Here is a 19069-nt window from a genome sequence, read left to right on the forward strand (position 1 = left end):
TGCTCCAATAACAACTCTCTCTCCTCTGGGGATACCCTCTATGACCTCATCCAACTCACTCCAGAATCTCTCCTTCACTTCTAACTCACAGCCAACCTGTGGCGCATACCCACTGACTACATTCACCATCACCCCTTCAATTTCTAACTTTAGGCTCATCATCCTGTCTGAGACTCTTTTCACCTCTAGAACACTGTTTACAAACTCCCCCTTCAGAATCACACCTACCCCGTTTCTCTTCCTATCAACACCATGATAGAACAGTTTGTATCCTCCTCCAATACTACGTGCCTTGCTGCCCTTCCACCTTGTCTCCTGCACACACAGTACATCTACCTTCCTTCTCTCCATCATGTCTGCCAGCTCTCTGCCTTTCCCTGTCATTGTGCCAACGTTAAGAGTCCCTATTCTCAAACCTATGTTCCTGCCTTTTCCCTTCTCTCTCTGGCCACGGACCCTTCTGCCTCCCCTCTTTCTTCGACCAACAGTAGTCAAATTTCCACCGACACCCTGTAGGTTAACAGCATCGGTGGCGGTCGTTGTTAACCCGGGCCTCGACCGATCCGGTATGTCAAAAGTGTTGTGGATGATTCGCATGGTTATTTTGGCAATTTTTACGCCGGATGCCCTTCCTGACGCAACCCTCTCTATTTATCCGGGCTTGGGACCGGCACAGAGGCAACTGGCTTGCAACCCCTGTGGCTAGATTCAAAAACAAATAACATTTGCATTTAAAAAAAACTAAAAGTAATTAAAGAGTGTACTCCAGCCAAGTGGATTTATTTTCCCACCACCTCCAGAAGCAGTTTTTACTTGTGACTCTGAAAGATAATTGCTTATGATTCCATGCGACTGGTCACAAAGACAGATATATTCTTATCGGCATTGAGGGGAAAAAAAACGTTATGAGACTGCATTGATCCCTGCAGCCACTCAACCCGTATCTGTGAACCATCTGCAGACCGTGAGAGCAGCAAACCCAGCCTCCCTGTGAGCATAATCCCACTCAGAAAAAGACTAACATCTACGGCTGCGGGGACGTTGGCTGTAGAAGCCTCAGAGCTGTTCAGCCTCCTTCTGTCCCGCAGCAGTCCTGACCAGATTGTTTTAGCAATTCTTCTTTTTTACTGCGCATTTGAGTGAAAATGTCACCCCTGCCTCATATTCGAAAAATGATAACATCACAGCGGGAGAAACTTTCCAAAAAGGACGAGTGTGGCCAAAATTTTTCTAAATCCACAAATGGAGAACAAGCCGCCACGTTTTGTCTACAACAACAACAACTAAAGTTTTGACCTTTGATCTCACAACGAGGCTGCCATTGAATTTTCCACACTCAAGTTCACCACCTGACTCCTCGAGCATCATTGGGAAGCTAAAGTGAAGTGAAAAATGTTGGCTTTTAAGTTTGTAGATATTGGACAGCGATTGCGTGGTGAGCCAACAGAAGTGGCATTTAACCTGTTGCTCATTGTGTCTGGTTGGGCCATATTTACAACACCCCTTGTGGGCCCTCTTTTTTCCCCGGGGTTCCCCCCTCCTGGGCGGGGGCGGCGGGCCCCTGCCTCGCTCCTCCCTGGACCAACCGTGGGCCGGGCGGATGGCTGCCTGGAGTGCGGAGCGGGTCTCCCTTGGGGGGTCCTGGCTCGTATCTGGGGTTGGGGCGGGGGGATGCCCGGAACTCCTGGGTGGTGGTGGGGTGCTCGTTTGGGGCTGTGGGCGTCCTTCTCCGGTGGGGCCCTGCGTTGGGTTCTCCCGGCGCGGCGGGGGGGCTGTTCTCCTGGTTGGGCTGGGGCGGCGCTCTCTTTCCCTCCGTGCTTCCCTGGCCTCTGGCTCTGGGGGCCCTGCGGCGGCCCTGCTGGCCCTGGCCTGGGTGGCGGGCTTGGTCGCCCGGGCGGCGGTTGTTCCCTGCCGGTTCCCGTGTGGCGTTGGGGGGATTCCGGCTGCCGCTGCTGCTGCGGTGGGGGTCTTGGGGTGGGGATGGCTGGGCACTCTCCCTCCTTCTTTTCACGTTCCACCACCCATTTTAGAAGAACATAAACACTCACCTGAGCACAGGTGTTAGCTCACCTTTGCACTAACAGTTTGCATGACTGAATGACTGAAATGTTTCACACTAGTTGGTTTTAAGGCATAAGTATGCGTGTGTGAACACTATCTGTTTTGTGTACATGTCGACAGGTGGACATTTTTGCAGCTAGCAGGTGTGTTTAATACATTTGAGTGTGTGTGTGGACAGGCTCCGCCCCTTTTATTTTTATTTTTTATTTTTTACTACATTTGAACCTTACCATAATGATTAACAACCAGTAAACTTGTTGCTTTATGCTGCTTCATGGTCTTATCCCCCTTCCCCTCCTATTATCACCCCCTACCCCCCCCTCTCTCTAACGTCCCTCTCTCTTCTTCCCCTCTTTCCTTTTCCGTCCGGTCCAACACCAAAGATTTTCAGACATGATTGAAATTAATAAAGTTTGGCCTCAATTACAAAAGGGGTTTATTCAGACATACCTTTGGTTTGTCTGAAGATTAATAACCCCTCTTGTTAAAGTAAAATATGTCCAACACAAGAGGCCCTCAGCTCTCATCTGTCTTCCCAGCTGTTGGACAGGACAAGTTAAAAAATAAAAAAATAAAAAATAAAATAAAACCTGTTGCTCATTTTTCTACATTTTCTACCAGAATATCGTGAAAATTCAATCTCTGTTGCTAAGGAAATCTAAAAATTTACTTTTACCAAATCTTCAAAAAATTACATAGACCTGTTTGTCAGCCCCAGAAAGAAATCTTAGAATACATAAAGAAACAACACCCCTGGCTTCACATGGACTATTTCGACAAAAGGAACTTCTTTTTTTTTTTTTAAGATTTAGGAGCAAGAATCTCGGGTTATAAACAGAGTTTCTGAGTAAATATTCCAGGCTCTGTGCCTAGATCTGTGTGCACAGCCTGCATTTTGTCTTCTCACACCTCCATGCGATGCCGATCATCCAGTTAAACCTGTCTGTGTGCTCACACACTGTGTTTGCGTGCTCCTTATATTTAAATGTGTGTCTCTTCTCTTCAACAGAACACGTCAGACTATAAAAATATGTATAGACATCCTTCTTAATCTATGCTGCTGCAGCTCTGAATGACAACAAGCCTCTGACTTTTTCTGCAGGCTGAAACTCCAGGAAAAAAAAAAACACGGATACATCAGAGACAGACTGCAGCAGGGATTGAATAGAAGCTGCTGGAAGACTGAAGGTAAAACCTCTTGCTGTGTCACAGATTTTTGCATACATTCGGACTCTAAAATCAGGAGCCAGGACGCATACTTTATCTCTTATCAGACCTAGATTTTTGCCTGGCAACAGCGCATTCATGTTGAAATGAAATCCATCAGAGTTCAATCACTCAGATCACACCGTTAAAAATGAGAAGAGTGAAGAGTTTCAGGAAAACAGACTGACAAAATGGCGGAGTCGCGGCTGAGCTGACTGTGATTGGCGCGGCTTTACAGTATATGAAGCGTGATGTGGTGATGGAATGACAGAAACTGTCTCCGCTTCGTCTTTCAGCTAAACTTTGCAGTGACAGGAATCTCGCACAGCTTTGCTGAAAGAAGCAGCATCTAAAAAAATATGGAGTCTTGCCCATTTTTTTGCTGAAATATGGAACAAAACACAAAAAATGAGCCAAAACACACACAAGAAAACTTAAAAACAAATGGCTTGCTATTTGTTCCAAACAGAAAATTATTCTGCTGATTTTTTTTTATTAAGCTTTTGTCACACGGATTGACCTATAAGGTGATGTGGGTTTCTGTTTTTTTTCCGCCATATGGAGAGCTTAAGGGGAGAACAGGTGTGTCTTGCAGTTCCCTTGAGGCTCGTACGGCCACCTCAAGGGATGTCACAATGGAACGTACCATAGTCGTGCGTGTGGCAAGTGTATCATAAAGTACAGTGTTCCCTCTTTTATCGCAGAGGTTACATTCTAACAATAATCTGCGACAGGTGAAATCCGCAAAGGATTATAGATGTTTGAAGGATGTAAAACCCTCACTGCACAATTTCTACACTTTTCTCAAACAGATATGAGCATTTTCTCACTATTTTTTTTCAAAGTTCAAACCTTCATGGAAAGATACGTCCAGTAAATAAGTTCAGCACGAAACGGAAGATCTGATCGCAAATATTTTTGTAAATTTGGTGAGCTGCACGTATCTGTACTGGAGAAACGGTACGGAAGAGATTGAATGATTGCAATGAAAAAACTGCGAGGCTGCAAAAGTAGCAAGGGATCATTGTAGTATGACCTATATGGGTGATGCTGTCGGACGGTATCCTTACGCCACACTCTAGTCATCCATAAGGTGCGAGTACTGGATCCTTACTGACCGCCCATGAATACCACATGCAGGTGATGCCTAAGTGCCTGTAGGATGTCCACACAAACTACCCTTTGTCTAATTTCCTCATTTCTGAAAATCAGGCTGCACACGAGGAGCTCACACTTATCACCTAAATCTAACTAACAGCTCCTTACGCAATGCGTAGGATCTACTTACCCTTACGTGTTGAATCAGTGTTCACTGCGACCTGTCGCTTGCACCAAGACCGTAGAAAGAAAGAAATGTACATGAACATTTCTTTGCAGGATCACAGAGTGGTCTTAGACCCTTGATATTTTGTGCGTGCCACCTGCTTTGCCCATTTCCTGGCTGCAGACAGCCTGCATCCACCAATGAGGGCATTTGAAAAAAAAGGCTTTAAAAGGAAAGTAAAAAAGAACAAACATTTGCTCTACTTTAATGCGTCTGCATGAGTTTTCGCACATTTGTCCTGAAGCATTTGGCAGCTCAGTGTGTGCATGTGAGAAATGTTCGCTACTCTTTGAACTAATCAGGGACCGCGTTTGTCAGCTGACTATGTCTCCACAACGTTGTTCTCCTCCGTTGGGAGGTGTTGGATTTTCACCAGCTGTTTCTGCAAAGAGGCTGTCGACTGCCAGCTAAGTGTTAGAGTAGCGGGTGAGGCGTGTGGAGCAGAATCCTGTGATGCCACTCTGCAGAGAGTTAAATGGCAATCAAGTTGGGCTTGGCAGTAAAAACACACAAAAAAACCTTGATATCTTTAAATGAAAAAAAACCCCAGTGTTATTAAAAATTGCAGTTTAAAGCAAGTGACAAGAACCCACAGGTAGCTGTGAAGCAGTTTTTGCTATTTTATACAGCTCCAAGTCTTACAAAGCATTTCAAAAGAGTAAATGTGTAGGAGAGCTGTCCGTTTGGCAGGACATTACCAGTTGCCCATAGCTAATGTTGCGAAGAGTCTCCACCGGGCGTTTTATTTTGAAAATTGACCAGATCATCCATCCTTGTCATGATAAACTTTGTCTCCTAGGATACCAAAGCAGAACTGTGCCCAATGTTGGACTTCAATTAGCTGAAAACCTTCTTTTCCTGCCTGATAGCAGGATATGCTTCTGATTTGTTGTCTTAAACTCTGTGGCGCAGATGACGGTGGGATAGGAACAAGTTGAATACTGCATCTAAAGATGTTACAGCATAGGCAGGTCATCAACCACAGGTGTTAAAGCTAGAAGGGAGGAGCTAATAACTACTTTATAGTGTATGTAAGACAGGGGTGTCCAAATCAAAATGACGATTATCAAGAACATGCAAAAAGCAGAGCAAGAATGGTTATTCTAAAAAAAAATACTATGGAACTCTAGAATATTGGCTTCTTGGAGCCCGGTGGTACTTCCTGTTTGGACTGGCAGGGGGAGGGGTCACTTGGTCCATTTCTCATATATAGTCAACTGTTTGTACCCCATATTTTGTTTCACCTTGTTTACACTTTTTTCTCCTCAGGTCAGTGTTTCTGTACTGATCCTGAAACAATAATTGGCTGCAAACCTTTAAGAGCTTCTTCGACGCAAGAACATGTAGAAAAACTGCTCATCCACAGTCGGTTGAGCGTTGATGACATTCATGCAAAGAAAAGGGAAGTTGACTTTGATTAAAATCTATGTTGCAGTCTATCCTCTACTGTCAGCAAACTGTTTGATTGAATGGTGTTGAAGTATCAATCTCTGTCAGGAAGTCAACTTTTCATTTTATGGCATTTTTTTGGGGGCTGCTTGATTACACGCAACTCCAACTAAATTATGAATTTAGTCTCAAGACGCTTTCTCATTTGCCGTCAGAACAAACGGCGCTGCTGTTAGTCTGCAGCACATGGAGTCCTGCACCCGCGAGATAAGTCCTTGCACTGACATATGTCGTCACAAAGCACAACACATGTGTGGTTACACAAAACTCATCTGCTCAACAGATTGTTGCTCATCGACCGCCCCGTAGGGAGGAGGAGCAAGTGTGTTTGTGCGGAAAAGATGCTCCATCATCATCAGGGCTGTTTTGTAACAACTGCTACTGATGGCTATTACTTCACTGATCATCAGGGGGAATAATTGTGATAATTGTGTTAGCTTGTTTTAAGTCAGTCAGCATTTTGAGGTAAAACTGTATTATTGGGTTAGTTAGTACTTTCCCTTGAATATTTTAGCTCAATTTTTTTAAGGTGTCATGTTTTTCTAAGTCACTCAGCGTCGACCTAGAAGTCATTGCGGCTCTGAAAGGGACTTATGTTTTTTATTTTATTTCAAACGTGGTTGGGTTTTATTTTCCCAAACCTGTAACATCTGTTTCTTCTCTTAGATACTTTAAAGATACACAACACACCCTGTCATTTTGCAAGTTTTTGGCTTTTGGAGTCACGTTTTGGGGAGACAACAGAGATGTTCAACGGAAAAAAGATCTGTGTGTGTGTGTGTGTGTGTGGGGGCATTACAGGTGTGACTGACGGCTGGTAACAAAGCGCCTGCAGAAACACTTTGGCTCTTTGCTAAGTTGTGTTTTGTGCAGACACAAACTCTGGCGGATCCCTTGAGTCTGCATGTTCGGAGCTGCCCAAACCTCATCTAAAAGCGACAGCTTACAAGATGATGGGTGTAGGCAGGGGAGCAGAAGTGCAGCTTCAGACGGAAATCTGTGTATCGTTGTGAGCGAGGACGAAGGAACGACTAGAAAACACGTTTGGCTCTTTGGGCTCCCCCTGTGCTGAAGGTCCTGCACCAGCCTGAATGCGGGTTTTAAGCATTAACAGAGAGGTGGAAGAGCGGCTCGGATTAATTGGTACATTGCGAATTAGCAACGTACGGTGTAAATTAGGATGATGTCCTTATTTGATCCTTCAGTCCACCAATTTTATCATGTTGAAGTAGCAATGAAAATTGTGTTTTTAACATGTTCTCATCGTAGCTTTACGATAATGTTTGAAGAAAATCAAGCAAAACATTGCTAACATTTCTTCAGTCAAATTGTTCTGTTTTAGGAGCAGACAAAGAATGCCATTGGAAATCTGGTATCTGGCTCTAAACTCTACAACTGGATGGCTCTGATATTGATCGCCATTTTTGCTGCACCAGTAAGGTTAGGTTGGGAGGTGTGAGGGTGTGGTTGACACTGGTCCGTCTGTGACCAGGAGATTGTCCCACGACCGTTAGTTTACATTGTCTTCGCTGCGTCTTCCCGGAAGAGTGGGTTGTCCTGCCACCCCTGTGTCAAGTAGTTTTGTCCCACTCTCTTCGCTAGTGGTCCCCATGCTTTCCCCCTCCTCAATGACTCCTTGTAAAATGCATGTTTTACAAAGGCTAAAATCAAACATTCGTCATCCTTGGCTAAAATGGACGACTGTTTTTCTACGGTGTTAGTATGCGGTATCGTGTGGGCACGTCACCTTAAATATAAAATAACATTTATTTTGAAAGTACAATGGAAAGTTTTATTTTGAAATCCGTACCAGTTTTCCAATTTTGTCTTACTACTACAATGAAATAAACGTGTTTACGGACTGGAAATAAAACACCTGCGTAAGGCTTCAGTTGAGTTGTCAGGGCACAGATGTGTAAACGGAGAGCTCTCAGCAACGGGAAATGGGACTTTAAAAAGTTTCTGTTGTTTATATCTATCAATATATTAGTCTGCCTTAAGCTTGTCCTTTTCATGGCAAATGTCTGATAGAAAATGATTTTATTGTACTTTTTTCAAAGTATACACTATTCTTGTCTTTTTACCTTTATTGAGGTTTACGTGTTTACTGTGATAGAAGCTAGGAACCGGATATTGATAAATCACGTAATAAAATGGTTTCGGTAACGGGGGGGGGGGGGGGGGGGGATTATATAAGTTTGCTTCCTTCCTCTCCCTTTCAAGCAATTTTTATTAATATGTCCAATTATCCTCAGTTTGATAGGTCATTGTATGAAAAACTGATAATTGAATTGTTTTTGTGTAATATTCTTAGTTGATTGCTTGAAATAAACCATGTCAAATCAAATCAAATGATCAGGATTGATATGTTCTGGATATGAAAGCTGATCTGACAGAGACTCTGATGGGATGGCGGCATCCCGCCTGCTGTTATCACTAAGTGCATCTGCAGTTTCTTACAAGCGGGTTGACATACAAACACATCCATATAGAGCTGATTTCTTTACAAAAACTTCTTCTTTTGGGGGAAGGAAAAATAAGTTCTAGATTCTGTTCTTCAGATGATTCAAGTGGAAGTTTAGGGAGAGACAGACATTTGTTTTTCCAGGTTAATTAAACGTGGGAAAACGCTGCATCAATCTGCGCACTGACAGCAAACGCATTGATCTGATGAGACCCAGTGCTGCAACAAAAGCAGGGCAAGTGCAGTTTGTGCTTCTTAACAAGGAAAAGTGATTGTTGCCACAGTGACGCCTGACATCTTGTCAATAAGTCATCTCAGCAGGTAGACACCTGCGGGCTAGAAGCCGGGATGAAGGCAGAGGAAAAACGCAGGACGTACACTAAACCCATTTTCTGCTTTTGACTTTGTGAGGCGATGATAAGAAAACAGCTGCTGCTGGGAAGCCCTGCTGTGCCGCAGACAGGAGGCTGATTGTTGCATTAATGGTGAAGAATGATGTCTGTGGAAACACGGCTGGACTGCTTCTATTCGTCCTCTCTGCCAATTGTTTGTAAATTGCTAATAATCGGAATCGGATCGTCAGCAAATGCGGAATGAGTCCCTTCACTGCCACAAACGCCTTGTTGCTGTTGTCGTTTGCCACAGACTTCAGCCTCACACAGAGGTGTGATACCAGCATGGCGATGAGCTCCAAGCGTGTAACTGCTTTGCAAGTTGTCACTTTAGAGAAATCAATGAAATTTTAAAAATAGAAAGCTGCAACACCAAATCTGAAAAACTCTCTTTATATACAGAAAAATATCTGCCTAATGGGGTAAGAAAATTGTCTTATCAAGGGTTCATAATTCTATGACATGTTTTCTCAAACTTATCTTATCTTGCTATTGAAAAACTCTATTTTAAGAAGTTACTTTTCTTGCAAAACACTCATTTACATTCTTAAAATTCCGTTTTGGAAGTGCAGTAAAGATTTTTTTTTAACTTAAAACATGTTCACTTCTAGACTGTTAAATAGGGCGTCTGAAAATAACAATTACAAATATAATTAAAAGATAAACAAACAAACAAGCTTTTCTTATGTGTGTGATTTGAAAAGGCAACAATAAATAAAAAGCAGTTTTCTTCTGAGATATTTGTTCCTTTTACATATTTTAAAATAAATACAAATTGTTTTCTAAAACTAATTTATTATAATCTTTAACACTATTATTTTTAAAACTCATATTACTCAAAGTTGTTGCAAATGAAACAAAGTTAAAATGTGTTATTCTGTTTAAAAAGAAAATAAATTCATTTTCATTTGTTTTTTCTCACACATTAATTGTATATTTTCAAAAATAAAACTCGCGTGGTGACTAAACATTTTTAATGGATGTGATTATTTTCAGACTTTCAATCAGTGTTTTTCTATTTGTACAAATTAGAAAAGACAAAGTTCAGTTTATTTCTTGCAGAAAATACCACCACAGGATACTGAAACTAACTCGTTTTGACACATGTATAAATCTTTTTTATTATTAAAAGCAATTAATATTCATTTATAATGCATTTCTGCTCAGACATCATAAAGGTGTGATGTATCTTTCCCTCTTTATAAGCAAAAAAATCTATAGATAGTCAAACGTATCTTGGTGAGATTTCTTGAAATGAGTTGTGATGTTCTGCCCTTTTAACGACAAAATTGTAGGTTTAAATTAGCTTATAAACACTAATTTTTAGGTATATTGCTCTGGTACTTGGAGATATAATGTCTTTAAATAAGTATTTATCAAGTAAAAGAGTTTTATATATTTAAAGTGGGTATATTTATATGACTTTCTTCCCAAATATGTCATAATATGAGACCTACAGCGATTTAACTATTCACATTTCTTTATAGAATTACACAGTTTTAGAGAAATTTGTCTTACAAATATAAACAAACAAGCAAAAAAAAAATTGCACTTTTCCTAAATTAAGCAAGTTTATCTCTTGAAACACTACTCACAATTAAAACTTCTCAAAACTATTATGTAAGTAAATATTAATGTTAAGTGTTAATTAGTTATTTTTTCTAATAAGAAAACAAATGACTCAAGAAATTTAAGATTTATTTTCTTAAAAATGGTACATTCTGCTGAAAAGATGGTAAGTGGTAATGTGATGAGATACTTAAAGGTGGAAATTAGACAAAGTATCTGGTGAAATTTTGTGTTTCCGCAGTGTAATGTGGGGTTCAAGAACATTTAAATCTGTTTACGTGAAAAAAGATCTCATAAAAATAATTTATTCCCTTTAGGGTTTATATTTAGTTTTTTTCGTAGTTTTGTTTTTTATAGTAGCCTCATAAACACGGGACACAAATTATTGTTATTAATTATCAAATGATGTACATTTTTTAAGTGTATTTTTGAGTGTTATTCATCATCTATCTACTGTTTGTTTTTTATCCTGTTTGTAGTTTACGGTGTGGACCATCCTAATAAAAGCCAAGAAATGAAACCTATCCAATCATTGCATGTTTATCAAACTCTAGATGTGTTCAGAGAAATGCGTCTGTTTTTGCAGAAAATCAGTTTGTTGCTGATGTTTCTTTGTTTTTTTCTTTGGATGCTTCAAATCTGATCTGACCTGATGTTCTCCAGCTTTTCTAATGACCGTCCGATTTCAGCTGATTTTCCACCTTTCCACACTTGGTCTCACCATATTTCACCACCATAATTACTTTCTGCCGCCCCTTTCCCCGTCGCTGAAATCTCCCTGTCTGATATCAAGACCAGCGATCATTCCCGTCTTTGTCTTCTCTGCCTTTAACGCGCCATCCGGTCTGGTTCTATTTTGGGCTGATCGGGATTTTCTGAGATTAAAATCCATTTCCTCGTTCGGAATCGATTCAATTTGTGTGTCTGTCAGCCCGTCTGTGTTTAAACTTCGTCAGCTCTTCATCTTCCTCTGTTGTTATTCAGTTTACTGCTTCAGCTCTCATTTTTTTTCGGCCTAACCCAAACCAAAGTCACCCCCCCCCCCCCCATCTTTTAACTATTTATAGATACAACCAAAAAAAAACTTTCTAGGTCAAACATCATGTCACCCAATTTCCCAATAAATAACAAAAAAAAGATATATATCCATAATCTGAAACCAAAAGTGATTTTCACAAAAAGTATATTCTGAAAAACACTGCAAATGCAAAGATCTGCTGTTTTAAAATGACGTGTGAGAACCAAAAGCTGTGGAAAAATGATACGTAGTGGTACGTTAAACTGTAAATATCTAATATATGGAAAAGAAAATGCCCGACAAGGTGTCCATATTTAGAAATGAATGGACTTTCCAGAAGCAACCATCGATTTCTGACAACGATCGATGGGCATTTATCCCACGTATACCAGGGTCACTTGCGAAAGAATTAAACATAAAATCCATGATGTAAGAGATAATAAGGTGTCCATCATCAGAAATGAAGGGATAACACGGAGTACCTGATGAACCATGCGACAGAGATTTTTCATAAAGAACATTTTGAAGGCCATAATCCCACTCTTACCATGGTCATTTAAAAAAAAAATACTAAATTAGTTCTTATAATTTCATGCTTACTATTTTTTCGTTTCCTCGATCGCTTCAAATGCAAGAAATTTCCAACATCAACTCTGGTCATTAAAAGTTGATCAACAAACAATCTCTTTCATTAATAATATTAAAATTATTTATAAACTAATATCATGCTGTTGTTGTTCCGGTTCAGGCTGTATAACCTGAACTGCTGTTTTTTTTTGGGCGTCTATTAAATGAATGAAGCATCCAGCTGGACCGTGTTATAAATGAGTTTAACTCCTCTGAAGCACAGCTGATGGTTTATGGACAGTTTTGGTCATTCAGACGTGTTTATTTAGTTCTCTGGGGCAAAATCAATGACTTTGCCCCACAGGACACAGATCAGCCAGGAGGAGTAGGGAGAGGGGATTCTATGATGATTTTGAATGTTTTTTTTTTAAAGCTAACATTAGGACCCCCTTTTGCCTCATGAAGCAGCCAGCTTCTATTTTGTTAAACTCTGTGGTAATTTTGCATCTCCCCAAGAGCATCGATCCTGACAGCCAACTTCTAATTGTGGTTTTTCTGCCCCTCTTTGGGGGACCATCATCATCTTTTCTGTCTCTGTGGTCTATTTTTTTTTTGTGGTTATTATCTTTGTCATTTTGTGGTCTCTTCATGAGCATTGGCATCTTATGAAAATCATTTGAGGCATTTTTATGGTCAATTCTGCAACGGAAACCCTGCAGCCACTGTAAACGCAGCCTAATTGTACTTGTTTTAGGAATTAATGAATGCATAATTCATCTCCAGCTGACTGTGTTGTTTTTTTTTTATCTGCTTACAAACCAGGAAAATGGAATCAGTCTGATCTGGTTTGTAGTTTCTGTTTTGTGGTGAAACCGGCACAAACAAGATGAATTCAAATCTCATCTAATATGTTTTTTATTATATTTGGATACAAAAATCAAAGGGGGAACAGAAAAGATGTAGTTAAACCATTATAAAAAGGCAGCAAATATAAAAGGAGTCTTAAAATAATTGTTTTTGTGATGCTCAGATGTCTCCATCATCACTTATTGTCATTTAAAGCTTTTTCTGTTCATCTTTTCTGGTGTATTTTCGTCTCCTCTGGTTCTGTCTCCGTCTTATTTTTAAACCTACTCCTGTGTTTCTTTTCTATTTCTGTCCTCTAGTTTCACACCTGTCTTGTCATCCCTTTGGGAGTTTGCAAAATGTAGAAACACAACTGAGGATTGGGGCTTCAGAAATCTAAATTTCAATTGAATTGAAGGAGTTCTGACATCGTTGTTTTCTGTCTTCTCCTTATTTTTGCACAGCTGCTGTGTCTGAGACTCGAGTTCACGCTCGATTCATGCTGCCAAAAAAACTGACGTTAGTAGATTTATTGTTTTGAATCTGTGTGAAAAAAAACCAAACATTTAAAGCATTTAGTTGAGTCATTCTTGTCATCAATTTGAAACTTTTGCAGAAATGAACAGTGAGTTTCATAAACAGATCAGCTGATGAATAATAGAAACAGGTTTTTTCATCCTTTCCTTTTATTCTGTCCGTTCTTTACTTTTGAACCTTTGTTGTATATTTTACAGTCTTAACAAACATTTCCTAACTCCAACAACAAGTTCAAATGTTTTATTAATGTTTGATTTTAAATTATCCCTATAAATTTGTTCGTTTTAGACTCGAGAAAGTTTGTTCTTCAAAAAAGAAGAGCTTCCCTGTTTTATTCAAATGTCTAAACCCTGCAGTTCCGTCATTTTTCATGACCTCCAGTGAAACAAAAAGCTGACAAGTTCAGCTGCGTTTAGATTGATGGAAAGAGGCTGTGATGAAACACGACTTAAACCCAAAGAGTCACGGAGCTGCTGCACTGCCGTTTGCTTAAATGTTAGCGGAGAAAACGTGATAAAACTGAAAATTATTTAATAAACTGATCAAAAACTACAATGTGGCCCAAAATTAAACCAGGAACCATAAAAAGGACCAAATTTGACACAACTGAGACAAATAATCTTAAATAAAGAAATCGCCTGAGGTGATTAATAATTAACTCTGCTTTTTTGCTAAATAAAGTCAGACATGGTTTGTGAGAGATTAATCTGTAGATAATCTACTGCATTAAATCCTTTCAGTTTGTCACTTATTTTCCAACAAACCCACTTGCCTGCATAGATTCTCATTCATCCAGGTCCATTTGATCAAAGTAAAAGGCACAAAAAGCAGCAAACTGGTTTATTTTGTATTTGCTTTTAAAGATGTTTAAACTTTTTCTTTAAAAAAAACGTGCAACAAATGAACCAAGTCCATTTTTGTTACCCAGTATGTCTGGTTAAAGCTGCAGTTTTAAAATGAGCTATTTTTGGAAATGATTACAAGCTAAAAGAAGTCAACGTGCAATCAAATCAAAGCACGTTCGTAGAAAACTATGCTTGGAAATTATGAAAAGTTTGCGATATTTTGTTACAAAATAGAAAATATTGCAAAAAACATATTTTTACATTTATAAAAACCTAATCCTAGGTTTAGAACAATGCCACAATGAAGCTAGATGAGGTAATAACCCTGTGATTTCATTTCTTTAATGCTCCGTACACAATGGGCATGTGGTGCACGTTCGCGCTGAGCGCAGGTTCTTGAATGTGCATCACTGGACTGTGGCTACCCCATGCTGGTGCATTTACCAACAGTTTCAAGAGGTTGGAAATACCAAAGTGTGCTCCTGGCTTTTTCTTTCACAGCTCTATTCCAACATTCACAACATTGTAGTTGTACATTATACAACAAAATTGAGTGCAGTCCTCTTCTGGTGCATTCGTAGATTAAAAAAAATGAATAGAAAACTAAATAGATAAATCAGACACACACATTCATATATCCAGCTGATTCATGGCTCCTAAAATTATGCAAACAAGTTAAAAAAATAACTGCTTTAAAAAAATCCTAGCACCATCCATGAGGAAAACATATGGATGAAAACAGTCTTTTAGTCTCTCTGTCCTTGATTTAATTGCTCTGTATCTCCTGCCTGAAGGCTGCAGTGTAGACAGAGAATGTCCAGCGTGGGATGAATCCTGTGAAACGTCCATATATGAAAGACATGGGCAACACTTTATATGAAGATTCCTTAACGAGCTTCGTTAACGCATTGACAAGCATTATAATAGAATTTTTAGGGTGTTAGTAAGACATTTATTAGTACAAGGAGTCTAATAAGGTTAATTAAATTACTAAGTGCATTTACAAGCATTATTATTATGTTTTAAAGATGCTAATGATACATTTATTGGCATTATAGATGTCTAACAAATGTGTCGGTTTTAATAAGCTTAATAGGTTTTATTAACTAACTTAACAAATTAATAGGCTTTATTAATGTGTAAGATGCTAGTAAGATATTTATTAGCATTAATACCTGAAAGTGTTATTAATAAGATTTATTAACATCTAAAGTCAGACCATTGTCTTCAAAATCCATATTAATAAACTGCTTATGAGCTTTATAAATGTATTAATTAACTTTGTTAACAGTTTATTAATTGTTTTGCAGCACCTCATCTAAAGTGAGGAATGTTTTTACCACAAAAAACCGCAAAGCATTAAGCTTTTAAAAAGAACTTTGTATCATTAAAACTGACTAAATATACAAAAATCTTTCTGTAAAAAAATATAATTTAATTCAGACAAAAAAAACAAAAAAACACAATCAATTTGAAGACGGTTGGTACGTCTGTGAAATAAAAAGGACGGCATCCGTACGTCACTAAATCCAAGACCCTGACTGATCAAAGCTCAACTGGTTTAACGCTCTACTACTGAACGTACATCGAGTGTTTTGGAGGGTTTTGTTCGTTGTGCCCAAAATCACAATAACAACAATAACTCTTCGAACATTTACGCATTAAACGTAAAGGAAACTCACATTAGTAAAGTGTTGCATAACGGTGCAAAATCCCTTTTCTCTGCACAGGAATCAGCTGGAATTACGGCTAAAGCTCCGGTGTTAAAGGGTTAAGAACTCCTAGAGATGAGTCATTGGTGACAACACTCAAATTTAAGTTAAATGTTGTGACAAGTTGTCCATGAATATGGAATATTCTTTATTTTTCCCTTATTTGGTCAGAGTTTAATCCATTTTTAGCTTCCCACAGCACAAAAAGCAAGTGATTGCAATGATTTAAATACTTTGCAGCTGCAAACAAAAAGATTAAATTAAATCATGAAACTGTAAAACTACAACTTTTGAAAAAAACAAGTCTATTAATATTCCCTTGAAAGCTTTAAAGCAAATCCCAACACATGTTGCTCAAACAATCTCGATAGAATTATAAGAAACGAACAACTAAATCAATTGGAGTGAATGTGGTTTTGCCCTTTTATCAGATTCTGTTATGGACTAAATCCTCTTTTCTCAGGGGAAGAATAGAGAATTGAAGACAAATCATTCCCTGTGGTTCCTGTAATTGGGACTATAAATAGATCAGTAACGGACATGGATGTTCAGCAGGATAAAGGACAACAGGAAGCACACAAACAACAATGGACGTGCACGAATCTGCATTAAAAAGTGATCCCACGTTATTTGTGCATTGCCAAGCAGACGGATACCAATCAGTATTTCTGCCGTGGTACAAGTTTGTGGAATTGCAAAACCGTGCAGGAGCTGAAAAACGGGTCAGCCACCAACCTGTGGCTGCAACGGCACACAATCCAGCTCACAGGGTGCAGCTCTCACACCTTTCATTTCTCCCTGTCATCATTTTTCCCCCGCGATAAGCCTCTCTGTCAGCATTTCTCTGTTTCCATCAGATTTTCCTCCAATTTGTTTTATCCAATACAGGCTCAATTTCACAGGAGGCTGATAACACAGTAAAAGAGGAAATAGGCAAATAAAGTACGATTAGCAAAGAAAAAGATGGTTAAAATAATGACTCTTCACCACATAAAAACCAGTCAGCAGATAATTAAAGCCCTTCTCTTTGTGCCCAGATTTAATGGTCATAATTATCTCAGAGTGAAAGCTACGTGTTGCTCCACGACCTGACCCTAAAGCCCAAATGAATGTGTGAGAGCCTTCAGGCTGGATGCTCAGTTTTATCTGCGTGCAAATAATCACAAAGCAGGAATTTGGTGGCGTCTCTAACCAGACAGAGATGCCACTCCTGCCACAAGCATGCAGAGGTCCACGCCAGCGCTCACCTCCAGACCCCGCCGCCAATCGTCTAAGGGGCACCTGACTGCTGATAAACCCCAGCAGGTGAATGCAGGGAAGTTGGGACTCACCCTGCAGAGGCAGGCGAAGCGTCGGCAGCGGAGCCTCGGTCTCTGTGGTTTTCAGTGTCGGGGGGTCACAGCCGGCACTCCGGCGCCGCTGAGTGCTGGAGCAACACTTTCCTAGAAGAACAAGTTGTCACCATCGTCTCACCGCTGCCTCTAAGGGTGGAGGCAGAGATGAAAGAATCCAGCCGTCTGATTGGCTGTCTTTAACACTTTCTCATTTTTACCCTTTTGCGTTCAGTTGGTTTGAGTTTGACGGGAGAAAAAGCCGCTTCCTCCCGCCTTCACCGCTCGGCTCGTGTCTGTTTCTCTCCTCCCTGCCCGCCTTTGACAACAACTGAAGGGAGAATGCTGGCTGTGTCTCGTCACCCGTGGCAACCAGTTGCTATAGCGATGGACCTGAGCTCATTGGGAGATGGGAGCTGTGATGGAGACATGGGGAGACCTATGGAGGGATGCTAAAGAGTTGGAAATGTTTACTTGGAAGTTGACTGAATGATGTGACGAGTCAGAGGAGAACTTAAGACACTAAAAAAAATGTTAACAATTAGAGTAGAACTACAAAAAAAGCAACATTTCACATAATTAATCAAGATATTGACTTTAATCCGATGTTTTACGGGGAAAAAAAGCTTTTATCATTAGGAGTTATTTTTTTAATCCCCGACTCTTTTAGGTTCTCAAACTTTTTTTTTTTTTTTTAACCACCAAAATATTTAAATAAAGTATGGCTTATTGGGAGATCAATATTTGCAAACAGGAAAATTAGTCCTTTTACATGTTTTTTATTACATTCTGTCACATATAGGTTGGGGTAACAACATTAACCTTCACTGCAAACACTGAATTTTTCCTTTGTGCTGTCAGATGAAAGGTCCTGTAGGTACCAGAGCAAAGTGCTGTCGGCAATGAGGAAGAAGGTCGACACAATCCCATTTGTCAAAGCAGCGTTCACGCAACTAAAGGTTGTGTAACATTAACTGATGACAAATATTTATGCCTAAAGAACAAGTTTAACGCCTTAATGCCTGGAGTTTTTTTCAACTATATTATATTAAAAAAGAAACTTATTTAGCGGTTGGTCCGTTGAGAATTATACAGTTTGTGTGTATTTAACCTGGTTTAGACGGATTTATCACCGAAATTTTACACAATTGTGCATAATTTTTTACGCAAGCTTGTGGCTCTTCACAACGGTTCCATGTTGTGTCTAATGGACCTTTCACGCAGGTACCTCCGATGTGTAACTTTTATATCGCGTATACGATGCACATATGTTCCGATTAGGTAATTGACGCACAAATGAATTGCATAACAGCACAATAAATATGCCCGATTTGCATATTGTGTGGCTTTTAAGTTGATTTACATTTTCTTTCTTCTGATTTATTCGTACTTCTTCCGTGGTTTTAATGTATTTCATTCGTGATACATCTGTGAAACATGGAAAGATCACACCTTTTCTCACTTTTTCCAGTCACCTATCACCAATTTTCATTTGTGCAATATGCACAAAAAGTACTGTGTGACAAATGGGATTAAATGGTAGATTGCGAGTTAGCAATATGCAGAAAGAAAGCTCAAGATCAAAAGTAGAGCTGGGCAAGAACAACAACGTTTCAGCTCTTTCCGCACAAAATTTGACGATTTCAATCAAAAAAAAAATTTCTTTATCCTTTAAGGTGCAACTAAATGCAAGCTGTAAAAATACTTGTATGGGGGGGGGGGCTGCTGCTGTTATCATCACATTATGA

This window comes from Oryzias latipes, chromosome 11, assembly GCF_053564925.1.
Source record: "Oryzias latipes strain Hd-rR chromosome 11, Olatipes_Hd-rR_3.1".
NCBI classification, from domain to species: Eukaryota; Metazoa; Chordata; class Actinopteri; order Beloniformes; family Adrianichthyidae; genus Oryzias; species Oryzias latipes.